The sequence below is a fragment of the Herpailurus yagouaroundi genome, unplaced genomic scaffold, assembly GCF_014898765.1.
Source record: "Herpailurus yagouaroundi ecotype Mexico unplaced genomic scaffold, PumYag 29, whole genome shotgun sequence".
NCBI classification, from domain to species: Eukaryota; Metazoa; Chordata; class Mammalia; order Carnivora; family Felidae; genus Herpailurus; species Herpailurus yagouaroundi.
This window is the reverse complement of record NW_024412377.1, coordinates 590721-604440: the sequence shown is the minus strand read 5'-3', so window position 1 is coordinate 604440 and position 13720 is coordinate 590721. Positions and strand designations below refer to the sequence as shown.

The following is a 13720-nucleotide window of genomic DNA, read 5'->3' as shown; positions in this document are numbered from 1 at the left end:
TCCCCAGTATTAGGCACCACTGTGTGTCCCAAGGATGAAAATACAAAGGCAACAGCCAAGGCCTTCCTAGCACCTTCTTTCCAGACCTCCACATCCCCTTGCCCTGGTCCCCTCCCGGCGCCCTCAGCTCCAGGCCGGAAACTGCCCCTCGGTCCAGGTCCTGCTTTCTCCCCGTGGCTGTGTGTCCCCCTGCTGGTGCCCCGTGATGGGTTTGTGTGTCTAAAGGGCAGTTTTATGTGTCTCTTTGCCCTCGAAGCCCTCCAGGGGCCAAACGGAGCCCACAGTCCTCAGACCCAAGTTCAAAGTCCCCACAACCAAGGCCCAACTTGCGTCCAGAACCTCACTGTCCACCGTCCACTGCTGTCCACGTAACTGTGGGGACAGCAGAGCGGGCATCCCCCCATCACCCCCTCCCCCCGGGCCTCAGGCTTCCTGGACACCGGGCCCCGTCCCTGGGCTTCCCAGGTGGTCCCCTGACTGCGGCCACTCATGCTTCAGACAGCGAGACATCCGCCCGTTGAGCCAGAAGCCAGAATCATGCACAGCTCTGACCCCACCCCCCAGGCCTGACCCTGCAGCAGGGAGGTCTCGGGGCGGGGGTGGGGGGCGGGGGGGGGCTCTGTTGTCCTCCCTCCTGCAGCCCCCACGGCTGCCCCTCCAAGGCCCAGGCTCTGGGGAGGGTCAAGGCTTCAGGGTCTGTGGTACCCGAACCCTCTTCCAGGAACGTAAGCTGGCAGCCAATCTTCAGCAGGCGGGTCGCCCTCACGGGCTGCGTTGGCGCGTGTGAAGATGTCCGCCGGGAGCTCCGGGAGTCCCTGATGCCCAGGGGGCCGTGCCCAGGGGTGTCCTTGGCTCACAGGGGCGGCCTGACGTTCCTCAGGTCAGCCGGGCGGCCGGAGGATCTGCGCCAGGCCTGGCTGCTCTCCGCACACGCGTGCCTCTGCCATCGGCAGGGTGTGGGCTGTGGCTGCCGGGCCTGGGTGGTCTCGCTCCCCCGGGGGGTCAGCCGGCTGTCAGCTTGGGGGCCGGCGAGACTGGGCCGCGTGGCTCCCCTGTCCGCTGGGCTGGCCTGCTGTGCTCAGGGTCCCACAACACCCATGGAGTCCCGGGCTCAGAACTTGCTGAGAAGCACGTCACCTCTGCCACATTCTTCGGCCGGAAGACACAGGGGCAGCGAGGCCAGCCGGGATCCAGGAGGCGGGGAGACACCCGCGTTCGCCAGTGGAGCTTCTGGGTCACCCTGCAAAAGGGCACGGATGCAGGGCGGGGTCCCCAGGGACATCTGATGGCGACCTACACGCCCCTCAGCCCATCTCCCCAAGAGGAAGGGGCTCAAGCGCACGACCGGCTGCCGCTTCCACCTGCCGTTGGGAGACCCCTGCAGCCTGGTCCTGCCCAACGGTAGGAACGCCATCCCCAGCGGCTGCGCCCTCCGGCCTCGCACGCCCCCGTGGGCTTCCTGGCCACGCTCCCTCTTCGGCGTTCTCTGGGAAGGCGCCGGGTTCAAGTTCACCCCAAAGCCTCCGGTCGTTCTCGCGCTTCTCCTGGGAACGGCCTCAGGTGGCGTCCGCCCGCCCCGGGCAGCACAAAGACCCGCGATCCCCGGCTCGTGGGCTCCCGGTGTCTGCCTCCGCTTTCCCTGGAGGCCGCTGCACTGGCAGGGGGGTTGGGGGCGGGGCGGAAAGCTGACTGTGCTCCCCTGATGCACAGGTCCTCCCTCCGAGTGCCCCCAAGCTCCGCCCCTTCGTGTGGTGGGCGGGACGACAGGAGCCGGTCAGAGCCTAAGCCCTTTCTAGAATGAGGGCCTGGTGTCCTCACGTGGAGCTTCGGCAGAAATTCAGAGGCAAGAGTAAGACGCCTGCTTAACCTCCCGTTCCACACGGACCCGACTTTCTGGTGGCCTCACAAACACTCTTGTTTTGCTCCTGCGTCACAAGGGAACTTGCTGGCTCTGTGAAGATACTACCTTTCCAACTACGCCGCATTCTGTGTGAGGCTGGGGCAGGCGGCAAGGGGCGTCTCGCTTACCTCTCTGCTGAGGAAATCCAAACCCAGTGGTCCCAAGGCTGGAGTGTCACGGTCCTGCAAATGCTCGTGCGGAAAGCACCCGAGTGACCGCGGGCCGCCTCCTACGATTCTGCCTTCAGCCACCTCCTCCCAGACCTCATCAAGTCAGTTGTTGTGCGACGGGTCTCCTTGCTGCACAGAATGGTCAAAGACATTGAAGGATAACGATTGTTTCCCTTTAAAAATGATCGACTGCTGTAAACTGAATACAGTTCGAGGAAAAGCAATGAACTCACCGACTGGAATGGGCTGTTCAAGGGCCACCACCCACATCCAAACGGCCAGGGGTCCGGGAACTTGCTTCAGGACAAACTTCACTGCCTCTTTCTTTATTTTTAAAGTGCATTATTATTTATTTCGAGAAAGATACAGAGCACGAGGGGCGGGGAGTGGGCAGAGAGAAAGGGAGAGAGAGACAGAATCCCACGCAGGCACCTTGGTGTCAGTGTAGAGCCGGATGGGGGACCCGAACCCACAAACGGTGAGGTCACGACCTGAGCCGAAAACGAGTCAGACCCTTAACCTACTGAGCCGCCCAGGTGCCCCTTCGCTCCCTCTTTCTTTTTTTTTTTTTTTTTTAATTTTTTTTTTTTCTCAACGTTTTTATTTATTTTTGGGACAGAGAGAGACAGAGCATGAATGGGGGAGGGGCAGAGAGAGAGGGAGACACAGAATCGGAAACAGGCTCCAGGCTCTGAGCCATCAGCCCAGAGCCCGACGCGGGGCTCAAACTCACGGACCGCGAGATCGTGACCTGGCTGAAGTCGGACGCTTAACCGACTGCGCCACCCAGGCGCCCTTCGCTCCCTCTTTCTAAGACGTCACCTCCTTTTCTCTTTCTTGCTTTCGGGCCCAACGGGTGGAACCAGCAGGGCCGTTTGGAGAAGCCCCACACGGAGCAGGTGACTGACCACGAGAGTCTCAGAAGCGGCAGGGAAACTTTCGCACCGAGCGCCGTAGAGAAGGACGCACCGCGCTGGTCCTTCGGCCGCCCGACCAGTGCCAAGACGACGTATTTGCCCTTGAATTATGTTTTTCTTCTCACACCGATCCGTGAGTCCTGAAAAACATCAGTGTTAAAAAAAAAAAAAAAATTCAAAGGAGACAAAAGAAATGAATAAAATCCCTGCTTGGAGGGGGAAAAGCTGCCAATAGGGAGATTTCATGCTTTTGTTAATTAAACGAACAAAGCAAGAAAAAAAAAAAAAAAAAACAGCGCACCAGGCTGTATCCTGCATAACAGCTTCCACTAATAAAAAGTAATAGACAATTTCCTGCGCCGGCTTCTTGTGAATACTATTATAGCAGGTAATGGAGTTTGGGAACCGGAGGCCTCGCCGGCTGTCAGAAGGAGGCCACCCCACCTTTTTCTTCTCTTTATTAAATGACTAAGTGCAGCCGCCTGTGTCCTATCTCTACCTCTCCCCACTATTGGATTGTATCATTTTACATTTTGATTGAAATGATGTCACAGCCAGATAAAGGCCGGGCCCCAGCGTTGTAATTGAACGGGTCCGAGTTGTTTATTCTAGCCATCTACAGCCGCGCTCCGCTTGTCCTAACACTGCGCCCATAAAGGGCCTCTCTTGTCTAACACGCTGCTGATTAGATCTATTACCAAAAAAGGTATCCAACTGGGGGGTCGAGGGCCTGGAGCTGGAGTTTCCGGGGGAAAAAAAAATTGAAAAAAAAAAAAATCAAAGCAGAAGAGACGCCATCTGCCAAACTTTCCAAGTGTGACCAGAAGTTTCCGCAAACGGGTTCTGCGTGGTGTCCGCACGGACGTCAGCCCCTTTGGTGGAGAACACCCTAGCGGTGGCCGGTGGGGACTTGACCGTCCTGCAGGTGTATCTGGGTTCACCTTCCTAAGTGCCGCGCCCGTGTTCCTGTTTGCAGGACAGCCCCGGCTTCGTCTGAAGACTGAGTTCCGTTCACTTCATTTGGGGGTAAAAATAACAGAACATCTATAGCGGTGGGGAAAGTGGAGGAGTTGTTAGTTCTGCTTATGTTCAAATTGTCGCGTTTTGTAAAGTAACAACGTTTCCCCCTAAATCCCGCCGCTGAAACAGAGCTGTGGTGACGTGATTTGCATCAAGAGCTGCTGATTCTGATGCCCCTGTGTAATTACACACGGTACGATCGCAGGGGCCGTGTTATCTTTGTGTGTACAAGTGAAGCCACTGTTCTGCCCGACATCTTTCAAGATAATGCTTGAACTTCGTTGGAAGACAGCCTGAATTTAATATGTGAAAAGGTAAGGACTGAAGAATAAACGTATAAAGTAGTGCTTTGAGGGAAGCAAATTTCCCTGGATTTTCCGCATTTCTGGGACATAGACCCCGGGTCCCCCCACTGTGGGTCCTTCCACGCCCCCTGCCCCCGACCACAGGCCCTCTCGCCAAAGCCCTGCAGTGTTTGCTAGGAGTGCCGTTGCCCAAACCTGCAAGTCAAATAAACACCTCTCAGTAGAGCCAAGAGCAGTTTTTAGATATGTAGTCCTTTTGGTTTCTGATTTTCCTGCACAGTTGGATTGTGCCTTGGAACACTTAAGCTCTTAGAGGTAAAAATGCATGGACCCCACAGTCTCTTCCCCTTAAAAATATACGATGTCTCAACCTTGACGTTCTTGCCCTAAAAGGGTTGACTAGGCAGGGTGCGTGTCCCTCAGCAGGTGAACGAATAAACAACCAGGGGTCCGTCCGGACGGCGCGATTTCATGCAGCACTGAAAAGAAAGCAGCTATCGAGCCACAGAAAGATATGGGGAAAAACAAAATGCGTATCACTAAGGGAGAGAAGCCAGGCTGAAAAGGCTCCGCACCGAAGGACTCCAACTCTGTGACGTTCTGGAAAGTGCACAGCTCTGAAGACACTGAAATGCTGAGTGGTTTCTGCGCTTTACCGTACCGGTGGATGCGTGTCATTACACATTTGTCCCAACCCATAGAACACAGTGGTCCTGATGGCACTGTAATTGATAATATTGTGGTAACGCCCCTCCGCGAACTGTAGTCACCATACTGCGCCGACATGAGACGCCGGTGATAGGGGCGCGATGGTCTGGGGGAGACGATTGCACGTAAGGACTCTGCGTTTTCTGCTAGGTTTTCTTGTACATCTAAAACTGCTCTAAAAACCAAAGTCACCGATCTTCACCGTTAGCTCTTCCTGGAAAACCAGGATGTATTTCCCCAGCCCAAAGCACACTGTGGTGTCGTGCGGCCCACCCCTCGCGCCCGGGGTTCCTGCACCTGCGGCGGCTTCCCTCCCTGCCCTCCCGTGTGCCCTCCGCAAAACCAAGGGCCCTCAGTCCTGCTGGAGAATCAGAGCACCTGCTGGAAACAGCACGGCACCTTCCAGGCCGGAGCACGGCCCAGCCCCAGGCCTAGCTTGTGCCGTAGGATCGTGTAACTGCGGACCGAGCACAGCGCCGGACACACCCCACTGCAGACACAACCTCGCTGGTGACGCTGGGACACTGACTGTGTGCGGCCCTGTAGGTATTTCCCTGTTTCCTGCCCAGAGATTAATGAAGTTACTTTGTCAAATATGTCCTCAGCACCTCTGGGCATTTCGTTAACTTAAAAAGTGAGGAAAATACCACAACAATGTGATTTAATTTGATTTCAGCTTCTTGTGAAATCCATATTAAAGGAAACAGGCAGACACATTAAAGTGTCACCCGCCTACGCGAATGGTTTCCTGATTAATAAGCAGCAACAGAGGATACAGAGAGAATGCTGTAGAGTCAGCACATCTACCTTCCTGGCACCGGGCATCCTATTAACCTCCAGGGGTCCCATCGTCAGTGGAAACGTCACAGCCATCCACCCCGACTTCCCCCAATCTGATCGCTTGGGGGACACAGTCTCCCTCTGCTTCCCATCCTATCGTCCATCCCCTCCGTCTTCGCGTCCCTCTGCATTGAGTTTGGGCTGGAGCCCCGTCTCCTGCTCAGAGACCCAGAAGCATCCAGGGACACTGGTAGGAGTCCCACCATGGCAAGTGCCCAACATGGAAGTCTCTCTGTCCTCCTACACCCCAAGAGGTCTTTGCCAGTGAGAGACACCGGGGCCTGGCGGGAACCCATTCCACTCTCTCGGGCGATGCCATCGGGGCCAGCGGGCAAGCCCACCAAACAGCACCACAAAAGGAGGCCAGGACCCGTGTGCTACACCCAACCAGGACGGCTGCGGTAGGACCACTGTCTCCTAACGTGACAGGCGGGGTGTCTGGGGTAGATCACGCAACGGTCACGACTGGAGTGACAGCACACGCTCAGCTCTTAATAACACTGACCTGAATCAGACGTCGGAATTATCCAACAAGGAATTGAAAGCAGCTGTCAGAAAAATCTTTCAATAATCGCTTACAAATTGCCTTGAACCAAGTGAAAGAAAATCACAAGAAATTGAAGTTGTAAAAAATAACCAAACGGGACTCGTCGAAGGGAAAGGTCCAGCCAGTGGAGCCCTGCAGAGCGAAGAGACAGCAGAAATAACCAGTGGGCCTGAGGGGAGAGCGGCAGGGTTCGCACAGCAGGAACAACAGAGACAGAAGAGACGGGAAAAACGGAGACCGTGGCGACAGCACAGGGCCCGGCGTCACATCACCGAAATCTCCAGGGAGAGGGCAGAGGGGAGGCTGTGAAAGTGTCTGGAGAAACCTTGGCTGCAAACGTTCCGAGTTTGCTGAAAGACACAAGCCTCCACATACAAGGTGAGCGAAAGTCACACGGGACGAACCAAAAGCAGACAAACACAACCACACCCCCCCCGCTCCGAGCTAAACTTGTAGAAACTAAAATCGAAGAACAAACTGGGAAAGAAGAGAAAAAGCTCATCGTCCCGGGGATCTCCGACTGTCTACCTCCCGCCATGGTGGCCAGAAGGAAGTAGCAGCACATCTCGCCAAGCCCCAGGAGGGGGGCGTTGACGGACTCCTCTGGGGAGCGGGGAGCTGCCTGCGGGGAGGAGGGGAAACAGAGACGTTTACGGAGGAAGGATGCTACAAGAATTCGTCACTAGCACATCTAACAGTCCCCAGTTTTCACTGGGTCTCTTTAATCATGATGGCAGTTAAAAGTCGGATGTTCATCTTCTGAAAAAGTTTAGGGTCGTTTTGACTGGATGTAGAAGAAAGGATACCTCTGTCCCCAAAATAACCTATCATGTAGCAACAGCCAACGGTGTCGGGATAACGAACGGGAGCTCTGGAGGCGAGGCACAGCGCTTTATTCGCCGCACTTCCGGACACACGAGGATGTAAGGCAACGCGGCACGCTTAGGAAAACGGAAAAGTGATCACTTACTACCTAGAGAATCTGAAAAGTGCCTGGGAACTCTGGGCATTTTCTGAAAGGCTTCTTGCCAGTGCAAACACATGTATTTTTAATAAACATGTTCGACACCATTCCAACATGCTTTATTATGTATGATTCAAAGGACTTCCGGTTTGTCAAAATCTCCCCCTAATCCAAAAAATGCAAATACTCTCCTCCGAGAGGAGAAACTCCATCTGCCAAGAAGAAGATTCTAAATGTGTGGGAGTCAACGCTTACCCCGAGGGTGAAATCAAGTGCTTTATCTTGAGGTGGACCTTCTAAAAGTGAGAAGACCTGCGGCATGAAACCTGTGTCGAACCGTATACCCTCCGGGCAGGCGCACTGATAGAAAGAACTGTTCCTTATTAAGACCGGACAGAAATTGCAGAGCAGGCACCATCAGAGTGTGCAGAGGGGTTTGCGTCCAGCCTGGTTCCGCCCATCGGCAAGATTTGCCGGGAGACGTCTAGACCTTTCCGGCTTCACGTGCAGAGTCCTTGTCCGGGGGCGGGAGGTTGGGCTCTTTCTTTTCAAGCCCTCCCCCCAAAGTCCACCGTTCCGAAAGAGTTCCTCCAAGTGAACTTCAGAAATTTCAGGGCAAGAAAAATCACGGCAGTTATCTGCGAAAATGTACAAAAAGAACTCGGGGTGAGGAGAGAGATAAAACATGGAAATCAGTCATCAAAGTGCAGACAGGGTTGGCCACATTTTATGACAGATGCTTAAAATATTTATCACAAACAAATGTACCCTTTGGCTTTTCCTTAAATCTCATTCCTAATCCCTTAACTCGCCAAATGGAGTCCAGAGCAGTACAAATTGATAGTTCGTGTTCTCGAGGTTATATGCTTTATGCATGACTCCACTATAAATATTTGATAAAATGTATTTTGGCGTATATTAGGAATCAAAAGTACAATTCTGATACCGAGTCTCAATAACTATCTGTGATTAAAATAAAAACAGGAAACGTAGAAAGACATAGCCATCTGTCCATGGGGAATCTTATCATCTCTCAACCCTTAATATGAAAGGTTTAACAAACAAACAAAGGAGTTACCAGACTTTAAAGGGGGGGGGGGGGACCCTTCACCTAATGAGGGATTTCGTCATTACAAAAAATTGCCCTTTCCTGGGATAGAATTATTTTTAGTCCCAGGAATTTGGGAAACTGGACTGTGTTCATCTGAGAGGTGATCTGGGGGTCCCCAGCCCCACGCTGTGAAACTGGTTCCTTCACTGCAGCGGGAAACCAACCAACACACATATAAAGGGAGAGTCGTAACTCGTGGTTTGCAAACCACAGGATACTGTCCCCTACATTTATAGGAAAACCATCTCAGAAATTGGCATCGGTCGTCAGTAACTTGAAAGGACACTTGCGTTTAGCGTGGCAGTCAGGGTTCGGCACAAACAAGCTAAAGGCCCCCTCCCCCGCTTCCCACGGGGGGTCTGCAGGGGGTTTCCCTCCTCCGACTGCCATGAAGCCGCATGTGGGAAAGGCCAGGAGACCAAGGCAGACTGTTGGTCAGACGCTATGGAGTTGCCCTGCTGGGGACACGGCAGGGGACACGTTCAGGGAGAGATGGGGGCGGGGCGCCCGGAGCCCGGGGCGCGGAGCAGAGGGGGGCATGGAGTGGGCTGAGTATCACGCAGTAGGATCCCGGCCTCTCCCGCTCTTGACTTTGGGCAGTTCTCCACTTCCATTGCTTTTAGAGGTGTGCTGGCGTGTGTGTGCACGTGTGTGTGTGAGGGTGCATCCTAGTGAAAGGGGCCATAGGGAGGAGGGCGGAAGCCTGGTTTTACTCCAAATCCGTGTCTCCACCAACTCGGTTTCCTGCCAACCACTCCCCACCTCACGGCAGCCACGGGAAGTGCTGTTGGGTCTGCGCTTCGGGGAGAAGGGTGCTGAGCCGTAAGGAGCTCGGTAGCTCTCCTCGGGTCACCGACCAGGGCATGGAACAGAGAGACCCTTGACTCTCCCCCTCGAAAGTCTGAATCTTAAGAATCACCCTCATTGGACTGCAAGCCGAGCCCTTCCACTGGCCACATCTAGCTGGGGGTCACGGTCCCGGAAACTGGGTCCACAGGGAGCACGCTGGGCTTCTGGTGCCGGTAGCTTCTTTGAGCCGCGACAGTCTCCTGCCGCGAGGTCACCAGCCAAGTCCTCTCGCGGGGCCTTCTGGTCCTGGTGGGCGTCAGGGATGCGCCGGCCACCCGAGGGCGGGGAGGATGTGGACGAGGTCCCGCTCGCTCCTTACGCGCCCACCGGGTCCCGCGCACACGCTGCCTGGGCGCCAACGTAACCACGGCGAAGACGTCAGGGAGAAGAAAACCCTGAGCGCGTCCTCCATTTTCCCAATATCTAGCAGAATCTCTGCCGTCTCATCACAGGAAGAAGAACTTTGGCGAAGCTGCTGTCATCGTGCTTCGTGCGCACAGGAGCAAAGGACGTGGGGACGGGTTAGTAGTGGGAGGTGGCGCCGTCTGCAGGCTGTGCCTCCGGATCCGCGCCCCTTGTCCCCGCGCTCAGCAGAGTGGCTTCCCGTCCCGCGGCCCCCGCACCACATCCGCCTCCAAACGGGCGTGGCTGACGAAGAGCGCGCTCCCAGAACACTGCCCCCTACCGCCAGACACGTTGCTGTGTCAGTCGCGGGCAGGGTTGACTCAAAATCCGGGTTAAACCGCGGCGACATTTTCCAAGAAACTGCCGTTTTCCGGCCACTGTGCTAAACAGCACCTGCGCATTCGACCCTCGGAAGATCTCCCTGAAGGAGGACGATTATCCAGTATGCCGTCTCAGTCTCTGACCGCACAGTCAAATGTCCAGGCAGGACTCAAACCCACATTGACTGCCTTCTTGATCCTGCCCGCAGCGAACTCCAGGCTGGACCTTCCTGGGGCAAGTGCGCGCGGCATCCCACGGCGGCACCGACGGGCACGTGGTGGGGAACGTGGCAGAGGCGCCCTCTGTGACCCCAAATGTCAGTGCCAGGCATCTGACCCCAGCATGCCACGGCCACCCAAACATCTCGTTTTTGGTTAGGGTTGATATTTCCTTTTTACTGATGTGCACGCACGAGTCCTGCCTGCCTCCTCCCCAAAGGACTCGGGGGAGTTTGCAGAAACTATGCGAAAATAAAACAACCTAGAAATACAAGCAAACCATTTGCATCGAAATCCACTAACCTGCCTTCCTTCGGAGCCAGAGATCTGCCCTTGGAGCTGATGCCTCCCTGCCGAAGACCGGCCTCGGAGGCTGTGGGGGGAGAAGCAGGGGACACTCGCGCCCGGTGCACTGAGTGGACGCGCCGTCACACGGCTCTGGTGTGCTTCACCAGTCTCCTCCTGTGCTTAGTCACATAGTCTGTTATTTGGGGGGTTTTTTTTGGAAAGAAAAATGTCTTCCTTTGGTAGAGAATCTGGTTACTCTGCAGATTAATGCCTGTCCCCTTCACAGAAATAAATACTGAGTTTTGACCACAGGGTTAAACAGGTTTTCCAGAGAAACAAAACCAGCAGGAGATGATGATGATGATGATGAAGGTGAAGAAGAAGAAAGAGGAGGAGAAGGAGGAGGAGAAAGATAGATAGATAGATAGATAGATAGATAAATAGATAATAGCTGATAGATGCTGGATGATAGACAAGTACTCGCACACACACACACATACGTACACACAGATGAGAGCCGAGTCCTAGACTGAGCACCTGTGGTGGGGGGGGGAGCTGCTCGGACCTTCTAAACCCACCCCTCAGACCAGACTATAATCTGCCAACCACTCACTCCCATCTTGCAAAAGGTCAAGACAGCCACACCCTACTTACCTCAAGAAGGAAACAGAGCAGTTGAGATGCACCGTTCTTTGGGTTAGGTGGAAGGAAAGTTCTTCTTAAAAAAAAAAAAAAAAATGAATGCCACCTCGGTGCAAGGGTCCTTCTGTGTCTCCCAAGATCCTCAGCTGTGCTGACGCGTGAGACCGACACAGCGTCGGCTGAGAATCGTCCCTTTGGCTTGCATCCCAACAAGGCAGATTCTTTAATTATCTTGATGTTCCAAGAGTTGTGATTGGCCTTTTGTGAAGGAAGAAACCAACTTCCGAGGTTGACTCACCCACATGCACCTGGCTGGAAATTATCATTATAATGTGCGTGAAATTTTATCTGCCAGTCTCTCCACGTGGATGAGGTTCAGCAAAAGGCTGCTTTACCGGTTGCGAATTTTCCTCCTCCCCCGCCCCTAGCCATGGCGGCTCGCCTCCTTGGGGTCTCCTCCTTTGCGCGGCTACCCCTGCTCGTCACACCAACGCACAAACTGCTGCATCTCTGTCCTCGGGGCCCCACCCCAGGCAGCTGATGGTCCTAGGGAGGCAGGCGGGTCAGGTCTACTCAGAAGACTTCACTTTCGCAGAAAAGCATGGACGGGGGGGAAAGGTAAACCTGGAACGAGGAGCGCGACTGTACCCTGAGCACCGTGCGTGACTCACTGGGACATCGGTCCACCTGTCGTGTGGGATTGCCAACACCCCGAGCAGGGGGGATGGAAGCAAGGAAGGAGCTAAGCTACCGGCAAGCGTAGACCAGGCCGCCAGAAACACTTCTCTGACGTTTTCAGGGTTTCAGAACGAAGCTAGGTTTACCACGAATACAGCACAGGGAGGATGCTGTTTTATGTTTTCAAAAGTCTACCACTAAATTTATCTTCCTGGAGAGTGTGATGCTAATAACCTTCCTCCCTTACTTTCCTTTAGCCTGTAACTTGCTTGAAATGCCGTGTGTGTGCACACGTGTGAAATGCCAAGTGTGTGTGTGCACGCATGCGTGTGTGTGCGCACGTGTGTGATTTCCCCATGTCCCCAAAGAGTTACCAAAAATATGGAATGAAAATACTGTTAGAAGCAAATTATTTCACTTACATTTGAGAGTGCATTGTTTTAAACACTGCCCCATCCAGCCTTGGAAATATTAAAGCCTCTATCCGAGAAGTCACAGTCCCCAAATGGGGTCTTGGCAACTCCCCCCCCCCCATTTTGTTCTCATTCCTAACAGGAGACCCAGTAGCCATGACTTCTCAGGCCGACACACAGCAATCACCTGCTTGCATCGGTCTTTTATGATGATGTTTTGCGGGGTTGACATAATCGGGAAAGCATAATTCAATTTTTTTTTTAAATTAGCCATTTATTAGAGTGTGGGCAAGACATAAGCATCTCCGTGAATCATACACGCCAATAATGAAAACTAAAAATACAATGAACTTTCCCTAGCAGCAGGGTAATAGTTTAATTGTATACAGTTATTCTTACATTAAAAGCTGCATACCTGGCAAGCTTTATCGGGTAACAGGGACTTTTAAATGTGCCAATGTTTCTACACGAGTAACGTGGGTCAATTGCAGAAGGGGTAACCATAATGATTAAATCATTAAAATTTTGTCTACGCTTCACAGAGCATAGAGAAAATTAACTTCCCACCAACCTCATTTTTCTGCTGAACATGAAATAATGATTTTCTGCCCGTATAATTACAAAGCTAACATCTGATAGAGTCAGCATCCAGGGGGGATTAGCGCAGGCGTGAGTATTAGACCTCATTACCAGCTTGACTGCAAAATTATTACATCTTGTAATTGGAGGGTGAGATTTATATACAGATTGGCCGGGTTTCTGTAAGATTGTAATTACAAGCTTCGTTGGTTTGCTACTTATCACACGGTGCAGGAGGAGGCAGAAACAAGCAGAGGGGAGACCATTTCATTAAGCTGTAACCCTATCAAGGGAGGAGCGCTGTAACGTCCCTGTATTTATTAGGCCAAACAGAGCTGTTTGCAGAAGGGGAGACCATTTATTACCGCCTGACAAATGGGATTTCATTTATTTAACCTCGGCGATCTATTTCAGTAAAATGTACAAACGAGCCATCCATTTTATGATTCCGGAGTCAACGCTCAATTATCTAAAGGCTAACTGAGTGTTAAAGTGGCCATCTGCTAGGATGAATCCATTGATTTAATTTGCCTCGTGTTGCTGAATGGTTCCGGGGGCGCGGGGGGGAGGGCCGAGCCCGCCTGAGCGATGGGGGCGCGGGCGAGCCCCCTCCCGGCCCGTGTCTGCGCGCGTGTGTGCGTGTGCGCGCCTGCGTGTGCGCGCCTGCGTGTGCGCACATCCTTAATCCTTCACACAATGGAAGGAGGCGATCAATAGCAGCTTAAATTTTATGAGACAAGGAGTTAAGTTGTTCTGCCCAAGCCGAGCACCTTTGTTCTCCCGTAACAAGTCATCTCTGCGGCGGAATTAATATTGACAGGCGGGCTTCTTTGTGGCTAATTTGG

The 13720-nt window shown here is 53.4% G+C and overlaps 1 long non-coding RNA gene across 1 annotated transcript; it reads right to left on the bottom strand.

Annotated features, from left to right (window-relative positions):
• Positions 1-7471: 7471 nt before the first annotated feature.
• LOC121040758 (uncharacterized) lies at positions 7472-11374 on the bottom strand. Its single transcript, XR_005795426.1, has 2 exons — positions 11218-11374; positions 7472-8009 (listed from the first exon to the last, which is right to left on the bottom strand). It is a non-coding gene; the product is annotated as an uncharacterized LOC121040758 (long non-coding RNA).
• Positions 11375-13720: the final 2346 nt, after the last annotated feature.